Source organism: Vespa velutina, chromosome 2, assembly GCF_912470025.1.
Source record: "Vespa velutina chromosome 2, iVesVel2.1, whole genome shotgun sequence".
In the NCBI taxonomy this organism is placed as follows: Eukaryota; Metazoa; Arthropoda; class Insecta; order Hymenoptera; family Vespidae; genus Vespa; species Vespa velutina.
The window spans coordinates 15,334,495-15,361,031 of record NC_062189.1 but is presented as its reverse complement, the minus strand read 5'-3'; the positions used below and the strand labels follow the sequence as shown (position 1 = coordinate 15,361,031).

Genomic DNA, 26,537 nt, shown 5'->3' with positions numbered 1-26,537 from the left:
TCTATCTGCACGAATGAAAGGTATTTTATAACAATATCCCATTATCTATAAGCTAACCCAAACGAAAGGAAATATCTTATCGATCTATCGTTTTATTTCATTGAGGATTCCGTAGCGTGGTTAAACGAATCAATATGGTAGTTGAACATCGAAACGCATCATTAAATCATTTTACGTGGCAGCATTTTACTTGTAGCAGGAAATGAAATATCGAACGCCGTTAATCAAGAAACGACGAGAGATCCGGATGCATGAGAAGGAAAGAGAGAGAGAGAGAGTTCTCCTTCCTCTCGAAAAATATTACAACATATCCTTGTTTGAAGAATATGAATTTTCGTTGATTCACATTTACGAGAATAATGGTTGGGAGTATTAAGGAATAAAAAAAAAAAAAAAAAGAAAAAAAAACAATTAATGGGATGACAAGAACGAATCAGCAGGCACGATATATACCTATTTCAGAAAAATTTTCCGTGATAAATAAGTAAATAAATAAAGAAATAACGAAGATAAAGAGAAAATAAAGAAAAATGCTGATAATTCTAAAGGAATCCGTTGATTCTCCATCACGAACTCCTTATTATCGAACTTTTTTTTTTCTTCTTCTTTCTTTCTTTTTTTTTTTTTTTTTTTATATTATTTCCTTCAATCTTATTATTTCGTTCCTCTCGCCTCGTCCTCAAATTGCTCAGAGTAAGACGCGTTCTTTTGCTCCAAGTAAAATTACATTCATTACATCAATCGCTTCGCAGCGTTACGAGATCGAGAATTTCCGGCTCCGAGTGGTCCACTCGTCTTCTTCTTCTTTTGCTTCTTTTGCTTCTTTTGCTTCTTCTTCTTCTTCTTCTTCTTCTTCTTCCTCCGGCACTTCTCTTTTTTCTTTTGGGAGGGTCGCACGCCGATTTACAGGGTGGGAGATTCTTAGAAGTCCGCGTGCGCGTGGTCCGCCCCATGAGAAAATTAGTTCTCGTTAGAGTGATGCTGTATAGGTAGAAAAAGTTTCGCACGATCGAGATTACTCCGTGAAACGAGTTTTAAATCGCACGTATGGATACAATCGATCTGATTCGCTCCAATTTCTTTCTTCTACTATTAACTACGAACATAGCAAAAATAAATATTATTTCATATTGATTATCTAAATATTTAAAAATTAATTTCAAAAGAAATTATTCTTATCGATCAATTATTTGAAAATTGTCAATAATGTTATTACGAACTTGTCAATTTCGTGAAATTAAAGAAAGATGTATGTTGTTTTATTTTAAGGTATATACCTCAAAGAAAATAATAGGAAGCGATAGTACGATGACTTTATCAGGAGTTTATCACGAAAGGATCACGATAGCAAAGCTCGAACTCGCGCAGCTGCAGCTGGCTGCATTGGTCCTTCCTCCTCTTATCTTCCTTCCTACGTTGCTTTTCAGAAACAAAGTGGAGGAAGCAGAGAGAGAGAGAGAGAGAGAGAGAGAGAGAGAGAGAGAGAGTGATAGGGAGAGAGAGTAGCGACGCCCACGCCTCAAGGCCTAGACAGATTACGTCGCCGACTGACTAGAGCTCGGATGATCCGTCAAAGAAACGTTTCACCCTCTCCATAAAGGAAAGCTTCCGTCTATCCACCCTTGGTCGTCGTCGTATCTCTCTTTCTCTCCTCTCTATGTTTCTCACTCTGTCATTCACTTTCTCTCTCTTTCTATCTCTCTTTCTCTCTTTCTTTCTCTCTCTCTCTCTCTCTCTCTCACTCTATCCACAACGATCACTTTGGAATCCTACCAAAGTATCTTGACTTCGACCACCTAGTACTCCGTTAGCTCAAGAAATACATCGAAGAGTCGATCCTATGAACTTGTCTATTTCAACTTAGACGTCACTTTGTACATACGTAACATCTTCCATTCGTATAATTTCCTCTTTCCTTTGTACTTTCTTTGGTAAATATAACGGGAATACGGTATCCTTTAATACGATCGTTTCCAAAAGATAGTCCGGAACGATGTCAAAAATTTATCTCAATGTTATATAGAATTAAATCAGAAATCGTTTTAATTGATTGAAATGATTATAAGTAGATTCGATATATTATTAGAAGAGAAACATCGATCTGTTGGTTAGACGACAAAACTGGTTCGTCGTGTGGTGATGGTCTGTTTGCTGATGGAAGCACGACACGCTTCCGAGTGTTTGCCTTGGAGGGACATCGATTTGTGCCCCAGCAACAGATGTGCCATCTTGGTATTCTTCCTAAAAGAGCAATTTCGAAAAAAGCTTTGATGTTATAACATATATTAGTTAAATCGTATTTCTGATGGAAATATTGATTAAGTGATCAGAAAAAAAATATGATAATATTTATAACACGTAATACATTTTTCATGTAATTAAGATCGATAATATAATTTTGAAAAATCAATTTACATTATTAATTAATTGACAATGATCGATGCAATTGTACATATACATATACGTGTAAATTTATAGAAATAGATAATGTACGAGCAAAGACAATGTCAAGAATTTAGAAGAAGAAGAATCAAACGAGTCGGAAACAGTTCGGTATGCGTCTCTCTTATTCACTTGCCTGGTTGAATATACGTACACAAAGAAATACGAAACTCATGAGAAGGGTAGGTGGTACGAAGAAGGAGAGAACGTCAAGAGGGTGAAACGGTCGAGCGCGCCGTCGAGCGCATTATTAAAGGAATCCACCTGTGTCTGAGTATTTCCGCGACACAATTAAGCGCCTCCTCTACAGTGACCGTGAGCAATCCACCCTCTCTCTCTCTCTCTCTCTCTCTCCCTTTCTTTCTGCTTATTCTCACCCTACCTTCACTTTATTTCTTTCCATCTTCATCCCTCCCTCTTTGCTCGCCTATTTCTTCTTCCTTCTTTTCTTCTTTCGTTTCTCCTGCGGTCCAGAATCGGTTGCACATCCCATCCCCTTCCCCCACTCCGCCATCTTTGATTTTCTTCAACATGCTTTCGAGCATGACGACACCATGGACCACCCCTTCGACCCAATAGCATCCTCCATCCCGTAAAAGAAAAGTTCATCTCTGCTTTGGCAACGCTTTTGCTCCACCTACTTCTTTATCATTCTTTCTTCTCATTTTTCTCTTTTTGTTTCTTTTTTTCTTTTCTTTTTTTCTTTTTTTTCTCTTTCTCTCTTTCTCCTCTTTACCACTCGGAGAAAGTTAGCCAAGCAATGTTCTAATGACACTTCTACCGCGTTCACTTTCATCCTGTTTCCTTCGCTTTCGTTCGTTCGCATTCCCTTCGAACTGTCACGTTTCGTCCTTATCCTAAAAAAGTTTCTTCTCTTATAGTTTCATTTTTTAAACGCCACTTCTTTTTTTTTTTTTTTTTTTTTTTTTTTTCTTCTAACTTATTACGATTTCTACAATTTTACATCGTAGTTATTTATTCTTCACGTTCTCCCTCTGTCCATCTTTCGAAAGTTAACATAAAGTTGGACCAAAGGAAAAATCGACGAAATAAATATACTTTCATCTTTACTCGACACGTTTCTTCTTCAAAGAACATTCAATGTAGATATGAGAAAGATCAAAGAAAAAATGAGAAATAAAGAGAGAGAGAGAGAGAGAGAGAGAGAGAGAGAGAGAGAGAGAAATAAAGGTATCTCGTAAAATAATTCTACACATGAGATAGAACAGTGTACGATAATCAACCAAGTTTTCACGGTTCATGAATAATATCTATGTTCGTGTAAGCCTTTAGTAAAACGAAAGAATCCTAAAATGAGATAGAACGCGTGATTTAGAGTGCCCTGGGGTAGATTGGAAATCGCTAATTTGAGATCACTCGCCGACAAGAAGTACAGCACAATCCTTCGTCATTGTCCTTTAGGGTATTCCGCCCTTCTTTCATCTACTCTTGTCCACCCTTCCTTTTTGATTTTCAAATCGTCTCCGGTTGGTACACTTACCCTATCATCTTCTTCTTCTTCTTCTTCTTCTTCTTCTTCTTCTACTTCACCTCGAAAGCAATCGAATTACGCGCGTTGTAAAGACGTTATTTGATTACGCATCCCTGTTTTACGAACAGGAGGTGGGAAGTAATTTACTAGAGCGATTCGATTAGCCTTATCGCGTCTTGCTATCGGCGCGACCTGTTTCCTTCACGCTAATTACTAAGTACTTACTATCGTGAACAAGAGTGAGAAAGAGAGAGAGAGAGAGAGAGATACTTCTTCTTTATACCATTTTGTTTCTTATTTACTTATTGTCTACAACGCGAGTTTCTATTTTACGATTTTAATATTATGTTCGAAAAAGTGATGAAATTGTTCTCCATTTCGTTTATTAAAACAGATCAATTTTTTATTTCGACTAAATATCTTCGCTTTTTTTTTTTGTAATAATCACAATGAATATAATTTATATTGATTGCTGATACTATTTTAAATATTAAATAGTGAGAAATAATTTTATTACCTATCGATAAACACATGTCTGTTTCTCTCTCTCTCTCTCTCTGTGTGTGTGTGTGTGTGTTGATTATGCAGAGTATGCCGAATATTCATTAAATTTCACCAATTAGTCTGCTCGGCTTTAACCGCGTCGTTTAATCGCTCGTAATATATATACCTAACTATATTACTATATCTCTTTCGCGCGCTCTTTTTGTCGCCCCGCGTGCCGTGATAAAGGGTTGAAATGATAGCTTAAACAACACGAATCCTTGTTATCCGATTTAACGATTATTAAATCTGATTATAAATTCGGCATATATATACATATATATACATATAATCGTATCATGAGATACGTGCGGAATGAGTGCAAGTGTGCAAAGATAATGCGTTAATTCTCGTACAGCTGCAAACGTAATAGTTTGGTTATTCAATTATATGCTTCCTTAGGTTTCGTATGAATCTGCATCTATCTCTCTCTCTCTCTCTCTCTCTCTCTCTCTCTCTCTCTCTTTTTAAAACCGTTCTTCTCCCAGACCATTACGATGCTAATATCCGAGAAAGCTGAAGAGCTTTAAGATGAAAAAGCGAGAAAGAATCTCGACATCAAGAGCAATTCGAGAATCTTTCTCCTGTTTTCATTATTCTTATTGCTTTGCAATAAGAATTCTGCTGTGTAGACTACCGTCTGTATTTCTTTCTTTAGCGACTTCTTTTCTTCATCGCGATCAGGTAAACCTCCAATGAAAACGATTCATGTTCAACCAGTATATCTATATCAAAGAACTCGTGTACAATATCAATGTACTCTTTATGATCGAATGACTCGTAGAATCATTAATAATTATTGTATTTTATATTGAATTCAATAATCATTCGACAATTATTCAGTCAACAACCATTCAACAATTGTTTAGTTAACAATCATTCAACAATTGTTCAATCAGCAATCATTGTATTTTATATTACAATCATATTAATAATAATATTTATTAAGAATACATTTTATTTTAATTAGAATAAAAAGACGTTCTATGTTAAATATTAAAATAATATAATTGAATTAGAAATTCTTTTAATTTCCAATGTTTACAAACGATTCAATTTTTCAGAAATACTCTGGATAAAAATTAATTTTTTATATTTCGATATATATTGGACAAATTCATTTATGTATATATGTACGTGATCACTAGATTATTTTCGATATAGAGAAAATGCGTTTCCCTTTACGAATGGAAGTTCGATGTTTCTGTAAGTAGGTATATCTATGAATATAACTTCTGAGAGATCCGTAAAGATAGGATAGACTTTTTCGCGTATCAGAGTAGATGCGTCAAAATCGAATTTCAGAAAGGTCGTAAAGCTATGCCATATGAAAAGCTGAAAAATCTTTAATAACTTAAGCTTTAAAATATCTTTCATTTCTATACACTCTTATCGAGCTTGTTAGACATAAGTAACGAGCGTCAGAACGAAAATAATTTGTTCCAATTTCGCTTGACCTATTTATTTCGAGTATTAATGGAATAGTGAACGTATGCATCTACTTAAACGTTTACATTGAAGTTTATTTCTTAAAAAAAAAAAAAAAAAAAAATAAATGAAAATGATAAAAATTCTTTTGTAATATTACAGTAAGTGTTAAGTACTTACTTAAATCGTTTATAGTAATGCATCCTTCCGAGCACGATAACTAGGTAAAAGATCTAATTTTCATCTATAGAGCGAACACAAAGAACACGTAATTGCTAGGACACACACACGAGCGTTCAGTGACCCGTCTTCGAGACGATGAAACATCATTGACGACAACATAAGCGTAATTGGATGTCAAGAGAGCTATTGAAGCCGCTACTCCATTTGCTAATTACTTTAATGACCTTTCAAGTATGAGATCATTCGGCGGAATAATGACACTCGTTTCGAATTTTCTCTCGTAGGGAGTGTTGTAGTATCGACAGAGAGGATCGATATTATACGTTGTCGACCTTGATCGAGGTCACTTTACAACGATCGTTTACATTGTAGTAAACATACTTCTCGTTATTATACTTCTTTTTTTCTTTCAAATATTTCCATACATTTCCATACATTTTCTCATTTTAAATTAACAAATTTGTTAAAATCACAACACAATTATATTTTAACTATATTTATTTTTCTTAATTAGAAATCGCAGCCATTGAAAAATCTCATGTAATTAAATTCATTTAATTTTCTCGGTATATTTTTTATATCAATATAGAAATTTCATTAAATTTATTTTGATTTCTGGTTAACGAACTATAATAATTACAAATGTAGTCAGGATATATATATATAACTTACGAAGTAATTTGATGTTAACTCGAACTAATGAGTAACGAGAGATTTAAATATGGATGAAAAAATTTTTATTTACGTTGGACTTTGATTTATTTAAAAATGCAAGAGACTAGTAAGAAAATATAAGAAATAATACTTAGAAGAAGAAACAACGTAGTATTCTCCAAATGATATCTTTAAACGTCGTACTTTATTCGAACGGTTTTGTGATATCAAATGTGACTGTCGAAACTGAAGAAAGAAGATAAGCCGACTGAATTCGCGCTCTTCCGATCGAAAGAAGATAGAAAGAGTAGGTAGAATACATCATAGCATGGATTTTTATAAACCCTTCGATGCGAGCCGAATTCGTCGGATCGGAACGACAGGGAGCGTCGAAATCAATACGACATAGAATTTCGTTTATCCGTTCTTTACACAAAACGCCATGTTTTTGATACCAGCACTGATCTCTCATAGAAAGTACATTGATATTTGACGAACGTTTTTTAAATGCACCGAAAAGTTTTTATTTAAGATTAGATATATATGTATATATAAAACATGCATACAGGTATGTAGATAAATAATAAAAAAAAAAAAAAAATAAATAAATAATCAAATTATAAATAATAAACAAAAAAACAAGCTTAATGATCCAATATTCTTGAAGAAACTATAAGAGTATATCCTGGAACATATATGGTAACAAATTTCGTTACTTTACTTGGAATATCATAAGCGTACTCTGTAGAACGACTAGAAACAAGATCTAACGTGTAATAACGTAATATCGTGCAGCTGCTGCAACGTTCGTCTAATCCTACGAGCTTCTATCCACGATGTTACGTGCATAACAAGCTAGAACAAAGTATACCGAATGATTGATTATAGGGTATAATTTGAGTAACAATATTTCGTCTTTATTTCGATTGATAGTTACGAAGATGACAAGCACTCGTTCAAGAACGATTTGCATTGTCCATTTGAAACGATTTATTATAATTCGACTGTACTACATAATAAAGATATCGTGAGACCGATAGTAGGGGGCCTGATAAACGAAAGAGAGTAAGAAAGAAAGAGAGAGAGAGAGAGAGAGAGACAGAGAGAAAGAGGGAATGAAAAGAAGGGAAGAGAAGGAGAGGAGAATACAGGATAAAGGGTGAGCCGAGTGGTTTCATAATAACATGACGGTAATTGAACGAGAGAGGCCCACATCCTAATTAGCCGGGATGATGACATTAAAAGAGCACTGTTATTATCAATTAGCCGCACCGATTGATACACGCGATCGAACTGACCAGCCGGACGCACATACATATAATATACATATGTATATGTTATTGTATATTGTATACGTACCCATCTTACTTTCATGTTCAACGTTCGCTCTCGGACATCAATTTTATAAACGCGAGAGAAACTTTTCGGTATTCTCTGTGAAAGGAATTAAGCCGGTGCTACGCGGAATCGTCGTGAAATTTTGGTCCATTGCGACGACACTCGTCACCGCCCGTAGGGTCGTCGAACCTGCAAGAGGATTCTTCCGTTAATCCGTACACGCTCGTTCCCACACACATACTCGTATACTCCCTACTATCGTACAATTTTACTCATAGTTTAATTCATTATGCTCGATTGACTTATAATATATATATATTTTTTTTTTTTTCATATATTCAAACGTACGGAATCCATTACGAATAATATAACGATTTTATTTTTTATTCGAAAATACGATTGAAATTATATTTTTATGGGATTATCATGAGCACCTACATACACGCACATACACATACATACATACATACATACATACATAGATATAAATGAAAGGGGTAGTTCGTTCATTCACTATTTATCTATATAGATGTAGTCTCATTGTATCCTTTCAAATCGCATGAACCTTTTAATAATTCTACATCGATAGATCGATAACGCTTTCAATTTTTAAATTTTATCATATAGACAATATGCGCATAATCTAAACTAAAAGATCTTTATATTCTTCATAGATTCAATTCAACACAATTTATTTTTATCTTCATATACACTTCGACGAATTTGCACATAGCGAACGGGATTAACCACCGATAGAAAATCTACATGATCGATTTTCCTAGATAGAGAGAGAGAGAGAGAGAGAGAGAGAGATGGGCGAATAGATAGATAGAAAAAAAAGGGAGGCAGAGAGGGAAAAAGAGAAAGGGGGAAGAGGGGGAGAGATTTAGACAGAAAGAGAAGTGGAGTTGTAGAAGAGTCGATCGACCGAACGATGGACATGCCTGAATAAAAGCTTGCCCCTGACAAACGAAAATCCGAGTTCTATTGATAGGCAAGTCGAAGAGTTCATAGATAGCGAACGGCTAGCGATGGTATAGCCATTAAACGAGGATCGCTGAATCCTAGAATCGTTTCGAAAGAATCATGCTTTGAATAATCGAAGTGTGTTCCGAGCCAATGCTGCTTCCGATCTCTTTTATCATCCGAACATACAAACTCTCTCTTTCTCTCTCTCTCACTCTCTCTTTCTCTCTCTCTCTTTCTTCCTCTATCTCTATGTTTTTTGTTTTTAATCGATCTACGTAACAATGATCTCGAACGAGAGAATTTGAGGCGAGAGTCCTCGTCGCTAAAAAAAATTTTCTCCTTTTATCTAACGCTTTACAATCAGACCGCACAAGTGTACGTTCTCGTTAACCCAGTTCTACGTTACTTCATACATTCACATTTTAACCATAAACTATTCTAATCGCGATAGGTGAATCAATCCAATCGATATCTGTTCGGTGATTTTCCGATCGTATTTTCGATAAGTCTTCGAGAAATTGTTCCGTCCTCCTTCTTTTCTTTCCTTCATTTTTCACGAACGACATGACAATTCATTTCTATATTTAAATTAATTCTGCGTAATATTTCTTTCTTTCTTATTAATTTTACAACGTTCGCAATATTTCCATGGTTATTACATAAGATCGTTTTATTTCAATCGATCAATTGCAAAATAATTATCAATAATAATATAGAACGATCGCGTATCATTCGAATGAAAAAAGTTTAATTCGAAAGTGCACTTCGATGAACACAAATCTTCATCCTTTACCAATAGTAAATGTGAGTAGATAAAATGGAAGTAAAGAGAAATGGAGGTAAGGTAAAAAGAGTCCAATATGGTCTATTCGACTACGGATACTCAAAAGTTTTCTACTTCGAGGAACTGTGTAACTCGGTTTCGTCGTAGGCGCAAGCTGTTCTTAAAAGCGAAGAAAAATCGAAGAAACGAAAGTATCTGACCCGGTAATGCTATCACTTTTTTCTCTCTCTCTCTCTCTCTCTCTCTTTCTCTTTCTCTCTATCTATTTATCTATCCCTCTTACTCTCTCAGTTTATCCATCCGGTATTCAATTTCTCTCGATAGTCATCACCAAGGCGCTCGTATTTTCAAACAACGCCGATCGATTTTCCAGTAAGAAAACAGATTAGAAAGTTCCGAGTATTCGAAACGCGCATTTTCTCATCTATGATCTACGTTTCAATCCCAAATGTAATTACATTCCTCGAGAATTACAACTTTATCCTCGGATATTGTATCCAACGGAAGAATTCATTTTGACCCGAGAAAATATAACGATGGCTTTACCGTTCTCTTTTATCGAGAACGAAAAAGGGCTTGGTGGCGCGGATGGAGAGAAATTAATATTGCAACGGTCGGCCGCAAATCAGTTGCCGTATACGTGAGCCACGAAATAGAAAAAGCAATTAAATACTCCGGGAATATAACTACATATGTACGTAGAGAAAGAGGTGTCGTCCTAAAGTGTGTCCAGATAACCATTTGCTAACACCCCAGTCGGTTACCAAGCTGGGGTATTTACGAGATAGAGGGTGAAACAGATAACCCCCGTGAACCTTTTATCTTTCTCTTTTACACACCTGCAGGTGTGTCCTACCCTTACAAAATTAGCAATATGAGACCCTTAAAAGCGTTACGCACATTACACGCAAAGAATACACCACTATCGTGTAATTAGTGTTTTCTGCTAATTATTTCTGTTTCACGTTCTGAAGATTTGTCTCATTACGATAAATTCAGGAGTAATTTAAAGACGTGGAATTATAATTTCTTTTATATATCAAAAAAAAAAATTGTAAAGTTAATATTGATTCTCAAGGAAAATCTCAATCTTTTTTAAATCAGAAAAAAAAACAAACATTGATCGTCACTATCTTTGGCGAATCTAATCCATGTAAGCTAATCTTTATCAGCAAGTGTGTGATTGTTATCACCGTTCCTAAACTGAATCTAATTTTCCCGGAAGAGCATTCCGTTCCATAAAACTTCGTTCTAAAGCTAGACCGAATGCTGATCGGTTCTAGATTCTAATCCGATTTCCGATCGATCCGATCCTAACCAAACCGAACCACACTGATCCTTAGTTTATCCGGTCCTATTGGTTAATCTGTCGCCGCATCAACCGACATAAAACGCCATCCTATCAACCATAATACAAGGTATATATTAAATATCAAATAATGTCTATCGTACAGAAAACATAATACCAACTTTTATTTACGAGATAGTTAACTTATCATCATTATTTTTTATATTTTATTCCATTTATATTCTTTTATATTTCGTATTATTTTCTTGTTATTTCTTATTAACAAACTTTGTTACTTAGTTAAATATCTACGGTCTGTAACTTTGAAAGCTTGTAGTACCACTACAAACTTTTTCTCAGCAAGAAGAATAAAAACACTTCTTTCCAACATTCAAAGGTCTACTGTTGTATAATTTTTTTTTTTTTTTTTTTTTTTTTTTTTTATGTAATACATTTGCTTTCTTTTCTATTTTCTTTTTTTCTTTTTTTCTTTTTTTTTTTACATCAACGCACATCAGAAAATGTAAAGCGATAAAATAAAAAACGATACAACAACCGATCGAATAACCATAAAAATTGAAAGATTCGAGACGATAAATTCTTCATGGAAATTAGCCGAGCGTTCGAAACTTCTACGTTTCATCGTGGTAGCTCGAAGTTAAAGCGGAGCTCGAAAGTTCGATGTTGTACGAGGTAACCAGCGTTTTCGATTCCCACGCGTGTCACTCATAGAACTTTGTTATATCTCGGAGATCGTCGTCGTGGCTATCTAATTAAGGGATTTCCGAACAAAACTTTGAAGCTTTAAATCTTTAACTAAACTTTAATACCTTGTTTCTATTCTGAAACATGTAAGTTTCATTACCCAAATTAAGATCTTTCATCGATAGATCACATCTATTTAACAATATTAATTTGAAGTAACTAATAAAATAAGAAAAAAAGAAAAAAGAAAAAAAAAAGAAATAACAAATAAGGAACTCTCCTTATTATGATCGTGATTAAAAACAAAGGAACGAACGTGCACCAAAAAAATTTCAATTATCTTCGTCACCACCGAGGCGCAAGAACGACGATTCTTTGTACTTCCTTTCGACGGAAAACTTTTTCCCTTTTTCTCGTTCTTAATTATTACTCACGTCGACTTATTCGTAAAAGTGAAAAAAAAAAAAAAAAGAAAAGAAAAAATATCAACATCAAAAGAACGAAAAAGCCGTAGAAGTGAGGGAGAAAGGAACAGTGAAATAGAGAAAGAGAGAGAGAGACTTAAAGTCGAGTTTCTTAAATGGGAGGAAAGCAAAGACGGAACATGTACTTTGCACGCTATTAGTCGTTTGAGATTCACGAGGGTACAAAAACGTAACGTGCACCGGTAAACGTCATGAAAATCTCTAAAAGTTCCTTGAAAGCTTAGCGAAGCCCCTCAAACCGAAAGTAAAGCCATGTGTCGTCCTCTCCTCGCGCCGTCCTTTCTTTTCCTTTCCTTAATAAATATTCTTTGTCGCCAACCTCCGGTGAACTCGTTGTGGTTTTTCAACCGTCTCGAGAAAAACACTCCTTAAGAAGAAGTCTATTCGGAACTAATGTCGACCCATGACTTCCTGTCTACGATATATACATATATATATATATATGTATAACTGTGAATCTGTATGGCTAGACAGAAAAATACACATTCACGTGTATATATGTATATTACGAAAAATTTCAGGCGATCTATGAATATGTACGAGGGTGAATTGCTAGGCGACGAAATAATATATCTCTGAATACCGTCGCTCGTTAAGTCTCTGCACTCTGCATTTATTTTCTTCTCTTGTAACACCATGATTTAGTCGTGCTTGTTTCGAATAGGTTCTCCCAAGTGTAAACGTTTCAATCAATCGATAGCTTTGAAAATACAAATACATATAACGTATCATTTCAATTTGTTTTTATTTTTATATTATGTAATAGGTATCGAGGAAAATATTTGTATTTATATATTAGATATAATAATTACGTATAACAGAAATAAAATGTGTATGACCTAAATAATGAATGTCCTAATTAAAATATAGAATGGATCGATAACGTTACAAACAAGGTTGCCCTGAAAATTCTGAACGTGGACCGCTTTTAAAAGCATAATGATTTTCAATAAATGAATGATAAAGTGAGAGAAAGACGGAGAGAGAGAGAGAGAGAGAGAAGAGATGAGTAAATGCCACTTGAACGGGACGAATTTATCGACGTAACACGATAGGGGCTGGCACAAAATACCCAACAGGTCGACGCGGTTCGGTAAATTCTTCATCGACCCTAAACAGATCGCGAGCTGTTTCGTTTCTCTGGGATGAGTAACAAGAGTAAGAGAGAAATGGAGAATCGAAGCAAGGGTGGCCCGATGAATAAATTTCGCGTGCGAATGGCTCAACGTGTTTGGCTGCATACGAAACGCGACGAAGAACGGAAGGGAGGAAGGAAAGAGGGATATTTGGTTGTACGTCGATGAGGGTTGCGGAGTCCAAAGGGGTGATGAGGGTTACCACGCCTCTTTCACGTATTCCTAACCACGTCTGGTGGTTTCCTTAAACAAACGAAAAGTTTGCTCGTTTTTTTTTTTTTTTCTATTTTTTTTCTTTTTCCTTTCCTTTTCTTTCTTTCTTTTTTTTCTTTGTTTCCTTCTTCTTCTTTCTCTTTTTCTTTAAAGAACGAGGAAGGATTCCTCCAACATCCTTTTACGAAAGGAACTCGAATGGATTATTGAACCAATTTAAAAGAATAGATTTGAAAAGCTTTGAATTTTCTTAACAGAATATAGATTATAGATTGATTAATTATTTTTACGGGATTGAAATTTATCGAAATTTAATAAAGCTCGTCTTTATAATGACTTACAATTAAAATCGAATTTAATCGTAGTACCGATATAGATAGTTATTTATTTATTTTGTTAAACGAACGTTAAGTCTTTGCGATAGTGATATCAGATAATCCAAGGAAAATTTTTAATTCCACTTTCCACCGTTAATAACAATCCCGAGGAGTAACTCGAAGAGTTAAAAGTTTCTATGGAAAGAAAGTAACGAGTTCAAAGTTATTTCATTCTTGAGCAATTCCACCCCCTTGTCCCACAAAACTTCATCCACGCCGACCGTATCCAATTCGTAAGTTCGTATCGGTAAGTCTCCAAGAGTCTCAGAGTGTTTCTTAATAATTCGTTGGCGTTAATTTTTAATTGATTTCTTCTTATTTTCTATATCTATCGTCTACGACGACCATCCATTTTTCCCGCCTTCATCTATCTCTTCTTAGTCACCTTCTTCTCCTTCTACTCTTTTTTTTCGTGTTCATCTCTTCGAACGTTCAATCTCGATCCATCGAAAGTTCTCCTTGGACTCTCTCTCTCTCTCTCTCTCTCTCTCTCTCTCTCTCTCTCTCTCTCTCTCAGTTCGAGAAGTAGGAAAAGATCCGTTTACAGCGTCTTTGTAATTGGCAATAAGAATGGCTCTCCTTCGTTTAATTAAAGCGCTTCTCTGGCACTGACAAGAAGATAATTATTGAGATCTCTGCCGATTCTCCGACTTTGGCCAATTAACGGCCATACCGATAAATCGCGAAATGTATATTGCATGAGAGAGTAAGCGTACCGCAATTTCGTTTCCATTTTTACGGTTTTCACTGCGAGGGCAAACAGAAGTCGAAGCCGCACGATTACGCGCTGAAAATGGCAAAATAATTGCTATCCCTTTGAGAGGCAAACGTTGAGTACAGCTTTTGTATCTATAACACAAACACAAATTTGTGATACGTTCAGCAATTTTCTTGTTATGTGAATATGTATATATATATATATATTTTTTTTTTGTTAAAAAAAAATGTGAATTAAATATTATTATAAATTTAAATTAATTTTTTTTTTTAAATAAATATATATATATATATATATATAAAAGACATATATCTATTATAGATGATATGTTAAACTTATTTCGTTAAAAAAAAAATATATGACAATTTTTTCTTTATTCTTTCATTTCTTATATCTTCCGAAAAGATTTGTGACCGTCTTCGGCACGTCGTCGTACATACGTGTGAACTATTCGTGTCATTGATTACTATCGTAGACACGGAACTCGGAAATAAATCGATTCGCATATTTGCTTCGAATTTTCTTTCTTTCTATTTTTGTTTTTTTTGTTTTTCTCTACAAATGACAGATCGTTCCACTCCAATTACTCCAGCTTAAAGCGCTCGTTAATTAAAAGTTCGTGCTGAACCGGTAATAGCTCCGCATTATAAGAGCACTTCGTTGACAGCGGACAAATCAACGAGAAATAAAAGAAATTGAATTTTTGCGTCCGAATAAATGAATCCGTGAGCTACCATAGATACCTGTATGCGAAATAACTTCGTTTACGTACAAAGCGATACGCGGATGATCAAACGGACGATAGGTATCCATGTAAAATTACTTTCATATGGGGCTAAATTTTTATTCAAAAGAATACGAAGATTATGATCGTTAAAACGCATTATCATTTACCGTGAAATTGTCATAACGAACGTATGAATGTAAAAAAAAAAAAAAAAGGATAAAAAAATAAAAGCTAATACGTAGAAAAGCATAACGTATGGGGAAAAAACAACAAAAAAAAAAAAAGAGAAGCTAGAAGTAACAAGAAAATCCGAACATACTACTGGACTGTAAGCTAACAGTGAGATAATGTTCAGGTAGATACGTGTGGTTCGTTAGCCAAATCCGAACGTGCGTCAAGCAAGAGAAAAAGAAAAGTAAATTCGACGAATAGGTCGTGGAGTCTGTTCGTTGTTCTCTCTCTCTCTCTCTCTCTCTCTCTCTCTCTTTCTCTCTTTTTCTCTCTCTCTCTCTCTCTCTATCTATCTATCTATCTTACTCTTCTCTTCTTCCTCTTCTCACTGCATTCGCGCGAGACGTACATACGTTACGGTCGACAAAGCGGATTAGCAACACGAAACGTGGGTGGAGTCCAATGAGGACGAAACCTGTACCACATGCAGAAAGTATCGAGCTATTCTCGATACCTCTCCCAATGAACAGACCCAGCTTGCTGAGAGATTGAGAGAAAAAGAGAGAGAGAGAGAGAGAGAGAGAGAGAGAGAGAGAGAGAGAGAGAGAGGAGATAAAAATAAAAGGAAAAAGAGACAAAGAAGAATCTCTGTAAAACGTGCAAGGACAAGTAGGAAATCATCGTGTGTGAGAGAGAATGAAATTACGATGAGGGGGAAATAGAAAGAAAGAGAGAGTAGAGAGAGAGAGAGAGAGAGAGATAGGGAAATAGAGGACCACCTTCGTCCATTTACTCAAACCAATGCATACGTTACACCGTGGCTAGGTGATTCTCCAAGTTGGATTGTGTGGATTCAATTTCAGAGGCGTCCGGCCAGTTAGCCCATCCTCCACTCGAAGATTGCAAGGGTTACGGGTCGCTGAATATGAAATATAGTCCCGTTGTCGGTCCACGGATGCACTCTTCTCTATATATTTCGTTCTTCTCCATTTTCTTTTCAATGTTTTCAACTAACTTTCACTTTTCGATTTTACAAATATTGTATCATTTCATTCCTTTCTCGAAAAGTTATTAATTTTGTTTTTATTAGTTCGATACCACGCTCGTTAATTTGATTTACTTCCATAAAATTAATTTTAAATCTCAATAGAGATAATGACAAACGTCGTGCACTTTTATTTTATCTTAACTTTATAAAACGCAATAAGATAAAGGTAAAAGTAAAAGTAAAAGAATAAGAATAGGAAAGAGCAATACCGTGCTCGTAATACCTAACTCACGGATTTCGAGGAAAGTTTATGAGAATTCTACCTCTCGCGTCATTGTGGTTAAATGCTAGAGTATTTTATTTCATTCTTTCATACTCGAACATACCGATATTCAGTTTCAGGAAAAACTTTAACTAACAAATAATGAGATTAAAAGACGAGATTAACTCTACGGGAAAGATCTATTTTATCAGATAGTTATGAGAAGAAAGTAATTTGATCTATCGCGTATAAGTTACAAATTAAAATATCGAATCTAACGAAATGAAATACGATTCAGCAATTTCTCAATCGAAAAAGAAAAAGGAAATCTTGGCAATTCAAAAGTATAACGAAGTGTTAAAGTATTAATGGAATGTGATTGTTATGAACAATTGGTTTGATACGGTTCGAAAGCACGAGGGCAACTAACGATGCCTATAATGAATTCACCCTTATCCCTTACTCCTCCAACCTGTCCCCCCCACCCCCGTTTTACCGTCCCTTTTACCATTCACCAAAACACTACTACTTCCATCATCACCATCACCATCAGCATGGACGATTCGTTGGAAACGTTCACGAAGTAAGCTATTCCTTACTAACGTAGACTTGTTACGACTTAATTAATCGCAATAATTAAAAGGAAGGCGTAGGTAACGGAACCCAAGCGAGAGGTGCAGTCAGCTTCAGGCTTGCCGTTCTACGTTTGAATATGCAAAATCTCTCTTACGATGGGAGCCTGCGCAGGCAAGAAAAGCCGATGTTGAGACGGGCCACCATCATCGTACTTTGCCTTCTGTATACATTCATATGTACATGTGTATGTGTATGTGTATGTGTGTGTGTGTGTGTGTGTATGTATGTGTGTGTGTAAAGTTAGCTATATTCCGGTCGAAGGAAAAGGGCAGGAACTTCGATGTCAAGAGCATACCGTGATTCACGAGGGATTTCGAACGATAACAGTCATAGTAGATGGGAAATAATAATAATAGGAGTTCAATATATAGGATGAATAAAACAAGAAATGGATACAAATAGAAAAATGATTTGTCTTATTTTTCTTGTTTTCGCTCTCTCTCTCTCTCTCTCTCTCTCTCTCTCTCTCTCTTTTTCTCTTTTTCAAGTTTCATATCTTCAAAGGCTTCCTTATTATTCGCGAGTTATAAAACGAAAAACGCGACGATGATTAATGAAAAATCCGTTACTACGTCGTGTACAGTTGAAGAAATATAAATTAAAAGTATAATCCAAGTTAGGAAGGACAACAAACTTTCTCTATATCTCTCCTCGAGCTATTGTAACTTCTAAAAACATTTTCTTCATATCCGCTTTTGGAACGAGCCATAATTATTATCCACATCTTGAAAGAGCTCTTCACTTTTTAATAAAGAATTTATATGAAATAATTTATAAAATCTCTAATATTTTAGGAATTTGTTTCTTTTTTTTCTCTTTATTATTATTTATTTATTTACTTGTTTATTATTATTTTTTTTTTTTTTTTTTTTTTTTTTTTTAATATTAAACGCATTCGGCATTAATTTATGATCTATTTATCTTCTTATAAGAAAATGTTGATAAGGAAAAATATTTTAGAATTTATTTGAACCATAATCAGACTTCGTCATATACATTAACAAATATAGCTACTCGTTGTATTTTATTGCCGAATTACAATTGATCGATCGTGCGTGTAAGCGATAATAGACGTAACGCGAGTGACAGAAAAGTCGATCGTAGTGTTAAGCATGACGTGGTCCATGACAGAGTGTACTGCCCGGTAGGGGGCAAGGAAAATGTCAATGGTCGTCGAGGGTTACGGCATGGCCACGGCCATGTTGGTTCATGGGGTTAATGGAATGGGGAGAGAGAAACGACGAGGGTAACGACGCGACGGGACCTCAGTGAACAATATGAATCGAACGACCGAGACTAATACCACGTTGTAAAGTTCAGTCTGCGAAGCTCTTGCTTTCGTTCTTGGTTCGAGGATTGCCCTATCAGAACTCATTCAATATGTTCTGAAATTTACATATCGTTTACCTGCAAGCAATTTTCAGGTTGAATCGATTTATGTGCTTTTACTTCAATATATATATATATATATAAAATATATATATATATATAAAAGCATATAAAAGCGATTTATATATTAAATATTAATACAAAAAATAATAATGTTAATTTAACTTAATATAATAAATTTGATAAATGAAGTTTAATTCAGAGTCATATATGTGTAACAAATTGTGAAAATCTTTGATCTTAACGGTTTTTTTTTAATTAATAATTTAGGGAAATTACAAATTTTCTAATTTAAATATACATTTAAATTATTTATCGATTAACTTTTCATTCGGGTACGTTCGAGAAGATAAATTGTTTGTTTATAAATATTTTACTTTTTTTTTCTTTTTTTTTTTTTTTAATAATATTATAAACCATACTTGGAGATATCTATTACTGGGATCGTTGCCTTTCGAGGAAGTCTCCCGTTTCTTGCGAACTATATAAAGTACTACGTTATTACAAGTTAATGAACGGACATTCAATCTCTCTCTGTTCGATGCAAATTAGCTGTGTGTGCAAAGTAATTTAGCTATAAGCATCGTAATGAGGTTAATTACTTTGATTTAACGACGTATCGCCGCGCCATGCCTTGCCTTGGTACGATCTTCGATCGATACCGATTTTATCGAATCGACATGCGTCCTTTGTGCTTTTTCTTTTTTTTTTTTCTCTCTTTTTTAATTATATTCTCAAAAGATCGATTTATTAAGAAATAAATTAGATTTGTCTACGTCCAACTGTAATTAACTTATTCGATCGTAATTTATTTCTACTTAGATGATTTTAATTTTATTCTTGATCGATTTATGGTTAAGCAAGAACCATGCCATGATGACTTTTAACATTAAAAGAATAAATGAATTCTATATTCTCGCATGAATTTCCTTGTAAATATTCTAAAAGATAGACGATAATATTTTCAATATGTAAATATGGCTCTATATATATATATATATATATATATATATATATATATATATATATATATATATACATATATATACAAGAAGGCATTTTAATACGAGTGTTCTGTCGAGCAGACGATGAGGACGAAGACGGTGAGCGCGTAATTTAATGTACTCCGAGTGGCTTCAAGGAGCCGAGTCCTTCCTCCTTAAGTCACGACAATAATTAGGGGACCTTCTTATAATAAGAATGCCTTATAATAAGGGAAGCCTTCTCTTCCTACCCTTCGTCCTTTCAACTTTCATCGTGTTTCCATTCCAATTTAGTACAATCGTATAAAAGCAGCCAACTGGTAATGATTTTCACAAATAATTGTTGACGATCATAATTAAATTTCGCAACAACGTAAATATATAAATGTGCATATCATTGTCGTTGTCCATTTATTATATACAGTTCACTCTGCTTTCCTTTTCATTCTTTCACTTTCACTCTCTCTCTCTCTCTCTCTCCCTCTCTATCTGTCTCCATCTTTCCTTTTTCTTCTCCCCCTCTTTCTTTCTCATTATATTCCTTTTTACTTCTCAAGCCCTTCGTCGCTCTTGGCCCTTTTAATCTTTCCCCTATTGCTTCCTATTTCTTTTAATTAATCGTTAAATCTTATTCCTTCCCATAATCGAATACTATATTTCGAGTAAATGAGCCAATATAAAAAAAGATATTAATTTTGAGACACGTGAATTTTTTTACATCGTATAAAGGATATAAAATTTTGTCGTTAAGTAGATGATAATAATTCTCTTCGCTAAACTTCCCTTTCGAATATTTATTTGATCGGGGTGGAAGGGGCGGGAAGGAAGAAGTAAGAAATCGCGTGCATTTACTGAACTACAAGGAGAGAGGGCGACAAAATATGTATATGTCGTAAATGTATGAGAAATACAAATCTTCCGGCTATATCCGTAGGAAGTTAGCATTAATAATTCAAATCATAACTGCCGTTGATGTCAGCATCTACTTTAGACTGAAGAAATGGCTCTGACTTAAGGAAGTATATTATGCAATCCAAAGGAAAAGTTATTTGAACTATCATAAAGAAGAATGATTGCAATTATAACAGTTTAATAAAAAAAAAATTAATAATTCTTTCTCTTATAAAAAAAAGAAAAAAAAAAAAAAAAATAAAATAAAAAAAAAAAAAAAAAAAAAAAAAAAAAAAATATTCATCCACCTGGTTAAATAAATATTTTCTATAAGAAATCTGTTATCTCGCTTTGAACTCAAATATTTCATAAACTTTGAAAGACGACCGGTGAAAGTGTTCATACGACCCTTAAATCAAGAAGCTTGAAAATGTTTCCAACGTCGCGGTATGTCTACTCTCCTGCCTGATTTATTACGTAGTCTCTGCATTCATTCCCTTTAGGTGGCCTTCACTCCCGTGTCATACGAGGGGTTGTCACGTAAAACATATTGGCACGTTATTAAATTCTTGTCTAATATGCCGGAATAATGGCCCTACAGGTTCTACTGAAAAATGAGAAAGTCTAACCAGTTTCATAAAATCATGAGAAATCGTGAAAATCGTTTAGCCACGATAATATTATGTTAAATGTTATATATAATTACGCGATTGTATTAATAATTCATGAATATTGTTGATATAACTAATTAATTAATTCACTACAAGCAGAATTATAATTTAACAGTAGTCCGTTACGATATACGTTAAAATATGGAAACTCAGAATAATACAAAATTTCATAACATTATTATTACAGTCGAAATATACCAATGTTCTCGGTGGGAAATGAAACTTATATTTTTGTTTTGTTTTCATTTCTTTTTTTCTCTTTTCCTCTTTCTTTTTTTTTTCTCATTTAATCATTACAGTTTTATTCCACAATGGAAAATATCAATATACTCCACTTGACGATAATGTTTATGCGTATCGAAGCCAATGATGTCACTGTTTTCGTTGCTATTTAAACATTGCTAATTATTTAAACGAAAACTCCAATTCAACTCTATAGAATAAAAGGATATAATTCGAAGAGAGTGAAAACTCGCGCCATTCTAAAAGAGAATATCATAATAGCACGATACGAAATTGTATTTCCTTAATGGATCACGCAATAGTTTCCGTTCTTGAACTCGAATGATTCATTCCATGCATCGGACAAATTAATGTCCCTGCTGTCAACGGACAATGTAGTTCAAACATCCGGAAGTTAATAGCACGCCGATAACCCTCGACTGTCCTGTCTCTACTTAGAGGACTACCGATGCATGCCAACGTCACGCATCCATGATTAATCTCTTTTGCAACGAAATGCATTTTATAATCGACCCCTTTGTACGGCCTAATTGACATCCTAATCGATCCCGTTTCAAACGGGACGAACGAGTTTTCGTCAAAAAAATTCTATCGACTTCGTTCGTTGCGAACGGATCGATCAATATCGTTTTTCTTTTTTCTATTTCACTTTCTTTTTTTTTTCTTTCTTTCTTTCTTTCTTTTTTTCTCTTCTCATGCAATTCGTTATCGCTGATAGTGAAATTAAAAGGTGCGCGAGGATTTTCTCCACGTCTATGAAATTTCATGGAAATCTATTCTAATTCTCTAAAAAGGAACGTTAATCAATGCAACCTCGTTCTTCACTTCTCGATTTGATTGAATCTTATTCATGATCGAGTGAGTCACTCGAGTTCTCAGACAAACACTTCTCTCGATCCTGTCGGGGAGAACAAATAAAGCGTGAAAGGCAAGAACCAACATTTCGATGGTCGTAGTCATTCGAATAGAAGAGAAGAGAAGAGATGCTTTTGTAGACGCATCAATCGGTCGATGACTGCTCCGTTACGCTCTATTACGATAGCAAATAGCGTTGGCGTTTAAAGTCAAAGCTCTCTCACAAGCGGTTCTTGTCTTTTCAAGAGACATACGTCTTTCTATAGATTTCTACATCTAAGCATTCATAAATCATATATAATAATTTTATTATTTCTTTTTCAATCCATACTGATTATACATTTTTTAATTTCTATCAAATTAATGATTATTCTATTATATTATATAGTACGCTTTCTGTACTCATTTCTCTAACACTCAGTATATGTTTTTGTGTGTGTGTATGTGTTCAACAAGGTAACAACTACTAATAAAAGCTATGTATTGAAACCTACCGGTTCACTCCATCATACTGTATCCATCATACAGTTTCATATCGTATTCACCTTATCCATATCCTACATTCCTCTTCTTCGACAAATCACATACGTTCGTGATATAACAAGAAGGTATGTATCGTGGGGGTGGTCCATGAGTACCGCGAAAGCAACACATAGAAAGATGGAATGTAAAATTTCGAAGCTTATCTGTCATCCAGCGAGGTTACATCCACCGATGCGGAAATCCATCTCCATTAGAGGTCGCTGGCTTATTCCCATGGCAACCTGGTCCCCACAGGCTAGCCCCGTAAGGTTATCTATTATCCTTGAAAATGTACAACCACAAGGGTAAGGCGTAAACATATGTGTATGACGAAACGTCTATGTGCAACTATGTACATAGATGTATACGTGGATGTATATAGAAACGCGTGCATATCCCCTTGTAACGTTTAATACTTGCAGGCAGGAGGGCGTGCAATATCTGATACATCCGTTAATCGGATCTACTGCTGCTGCTGCTGCTGCTGCTGCTGCTGCTGCTGCTGCTGCTGTTGTGAGACAGAGACAGAGAGACAGAGACAGAGACCATAGAGAGAGAGAGAGAGAGAGAGAGAAAGAGAGAGAGAAAGAGAGAGGATAGGAAAGTATATAGAATCCACAGAATACTTCGAAAAGTATGCAAACGAGGTGAGGCACAGGGATTTACATCAAATGTCCGTAGGAGCCACGGTGTAAAAATAGATTTACACGGAAACGAGATACGAGAGAGATCGACTGATCGAACCGTTTTATTTATTAGCTCTCTTGTGCCTCCGTGAACGTTGACCACCGCGAACTATCAAATGAAACTCGCGAGAGCCTCCAATCGTTTCCACGTCGCAATGATGTATTATAAAACGTTATTCGAGTGTTGAAAATTTCCAGTTACATCGATAAACAATGAACGCCATTCGGTAAAATCTGATTTGCAAATCTTGTCGATGCTCTCTTTCTCTCTCTCTCTCTCTCTCTCTCTCTCTCTCTCTCTCTCTCTCATACACACACACATACACATACATACAACACATTCACTTATTCACTCACTCACTCTCTCTCGCTCTTAAGAATTTAAAAGTGGTAAATCCACGTAGTTAGTTACTATTTCTGTAATGGAAATGTGCGGTTCTCTTCGTTCTTTATTTATAATTGCAAAAGGATAAATTGAAAAAGTATATCAAATTTTCTTTCATCTTATTTCTTTTCTATTCCAATCTTTGTATAAATTTATCTTAGTCTTCTCAGATATCGACATTGTAAAAATATAAAATAATGTGATCGTAAAGGAAAAACTTTTCTCAGAAAAATTATCGACGAAAAATTATCGTCGTAATATTATGAAAATTATAATCAATCCAAAGTTAGAAAGGAGACAAGTAAGAAGAAAGTCAAAGTCACGTTTAAGTTATTAAAATATTTTTATTTCATTTTACGTAGGTGATACGATCGTTGCATTTTTATTTTTCTAAAAATTTTTTTCCCGCAATCGTCGTATCTTTGACATGATTTAATACCAATACGAATCTATGGATATATATATATATATATAGCTGTTTTATTGAAGTTTTCACACACAACGATAAAATGTGGAAATTTTCTTATTTCGAAATGTTTCGTTCGATATTTCAAAATTATAATAAAGTTTCGCTCTAGATTCGATCGAAATATCGATTCAATAGATTACAAGTATCCGACAAGAAAACAAGAAATTCAATAAATAATTCAACATTCGAATGTTTATAAAACGAGTTGCCGTATCTTTATGAAAAAAAAAAGAAAAAAAAAAAAAAAAAAAAAAAGATTAACTATTATTATCCCCAAAAATGGTTTAAAATTTTACCCTAACACACTTTTACATCAATAAACAAGAAATATATTCAGGTGGTACCATTTTAATGCTACATCCCGTATATCCTAGAGCCTCATAAAATTCACGTTCCCTCTATCCCACGTTTCTTCTTCCTCTCCTTCGTGTGGTTTCGCATTGTATAATTTGAGCGACTTCCACAGCATGTCCGGATACTCGCGACGATCTTTTCGCGATGCTCATAACGTTAATACTCGTAGAAAATGCGTATTCACCGCATTTTCTCGCTCGCGTGTACCTACTTCCTGCAACACAAAAAATATAGAAGAAAGAGAAGGAAAAAAAGAAAAGAAAAGAAAAAAAAAAACAAGTAAAATGGGAGCGGTTGAAAGGAAGGCCCTATTCTCGAACGTATTAAAGCGAACTTCATACGCGGAGAGCCGACAGAACGAGTGGTTTCGTTACGTCTCGTGTGCGTTTTCCCTTCCGCAGTTTTCTCTCTGTCTCTTTCCATCACTCTCTCTCTCTCTCTCTCTCTTTCCCTCTCTTATGGTATGAACACGATGTGAAAGGAAAAGCCCGTATAACTTTCACTTACGCTCGTTGGCTATTTTCCGCTGAAAAACGAAACTGCGGCCAGACATTGAATCTCACTGGCCATTCAAGGTTATCGCAGCTGATAAAGCGTTTATGCCACTTCGAATACGGAAAAGAGAGATCAGCTTGAACTACCATATATTTCCTATGTCTACTACGTCAAATTGAATGAGATACTTTTCAAATCGTGCATACGTTTTTTCGCTTTTACTTCATTCACACTGTTTTCGTATGATCTATTATACATTTGCCAATGGTTGATTTAGATTCCATTTAAATGAATAAACATGTATTAATTCTTTGATCTTATCGATAATACAATAATCAGATTTTATTCAAGTTTTAAATAAAACTTATGGGTCCTATAAACGAGGCAAAAGATTATAGGATCATTTGAAATTGATTTATCAGTAAACCTTGACCTATTGTAATAAGAGATAATGCCTCAAGGACGTAAAGTCATACGGACTAGAATCGTTTCATTTAATTGGTTTTCTCGCATTCCACTTCGATGATTCGAGCTTTTCAAAAGTAGAATTTACGAGCAGCTTTAGGGTGAACGTTCGGAAGGTATATTCCAGATTTCAAAGGTCTTTAAGATTGCCTTCGACCATTAGTTGATCAGTGAATTACCGATCAACCATTGAATCGTTTTCTCTCTCGATCCTAAAACCCGCTTTCATGCGATTTTCAGATGCACTCCGCTCTGAATGCGAATATTTGAATAGCCAACTTGGCCGTACCAAATCCGCCTGATAAATTTTCGACCGAATCGAAGTTAACGTAGTTTTCGGTGCTTGGAATTCACGGGCACTCGTTAGAAGTGCCCACGGAATCGCTCGAACATTTCGAAAATTATAACTTTTGTCTTCTCTCGCGTTTATACGTTTATTCCGTAGGAAACTGGCCAGTTGTTATACTCAAACTAGTTAATTGAGTAAGAAGCAATTTTTCTTTTTTAGTCCCGAAATTTACAAAAGTTTAGTTTTAGTTTCGAAATTAACAAAACAATAAGGTTTCTAAGGGAGAATTAATAAAAGATAT

The 26,537-nt window shown here is 34.8% G+C and overlaps 1 protein-coding gene across 15 annotated transcripts in view; it reads left to right on the top strand.

Moving 5' to 3' along the window:
- Positions 1-26,537, top strand: part of LOC124946407 (tensin-1-like) — a 197,360-nt gene that overhangs the window by 81,083 nt on the left and 89,740 nt on the right. The window lies entirely within an intron of this gene.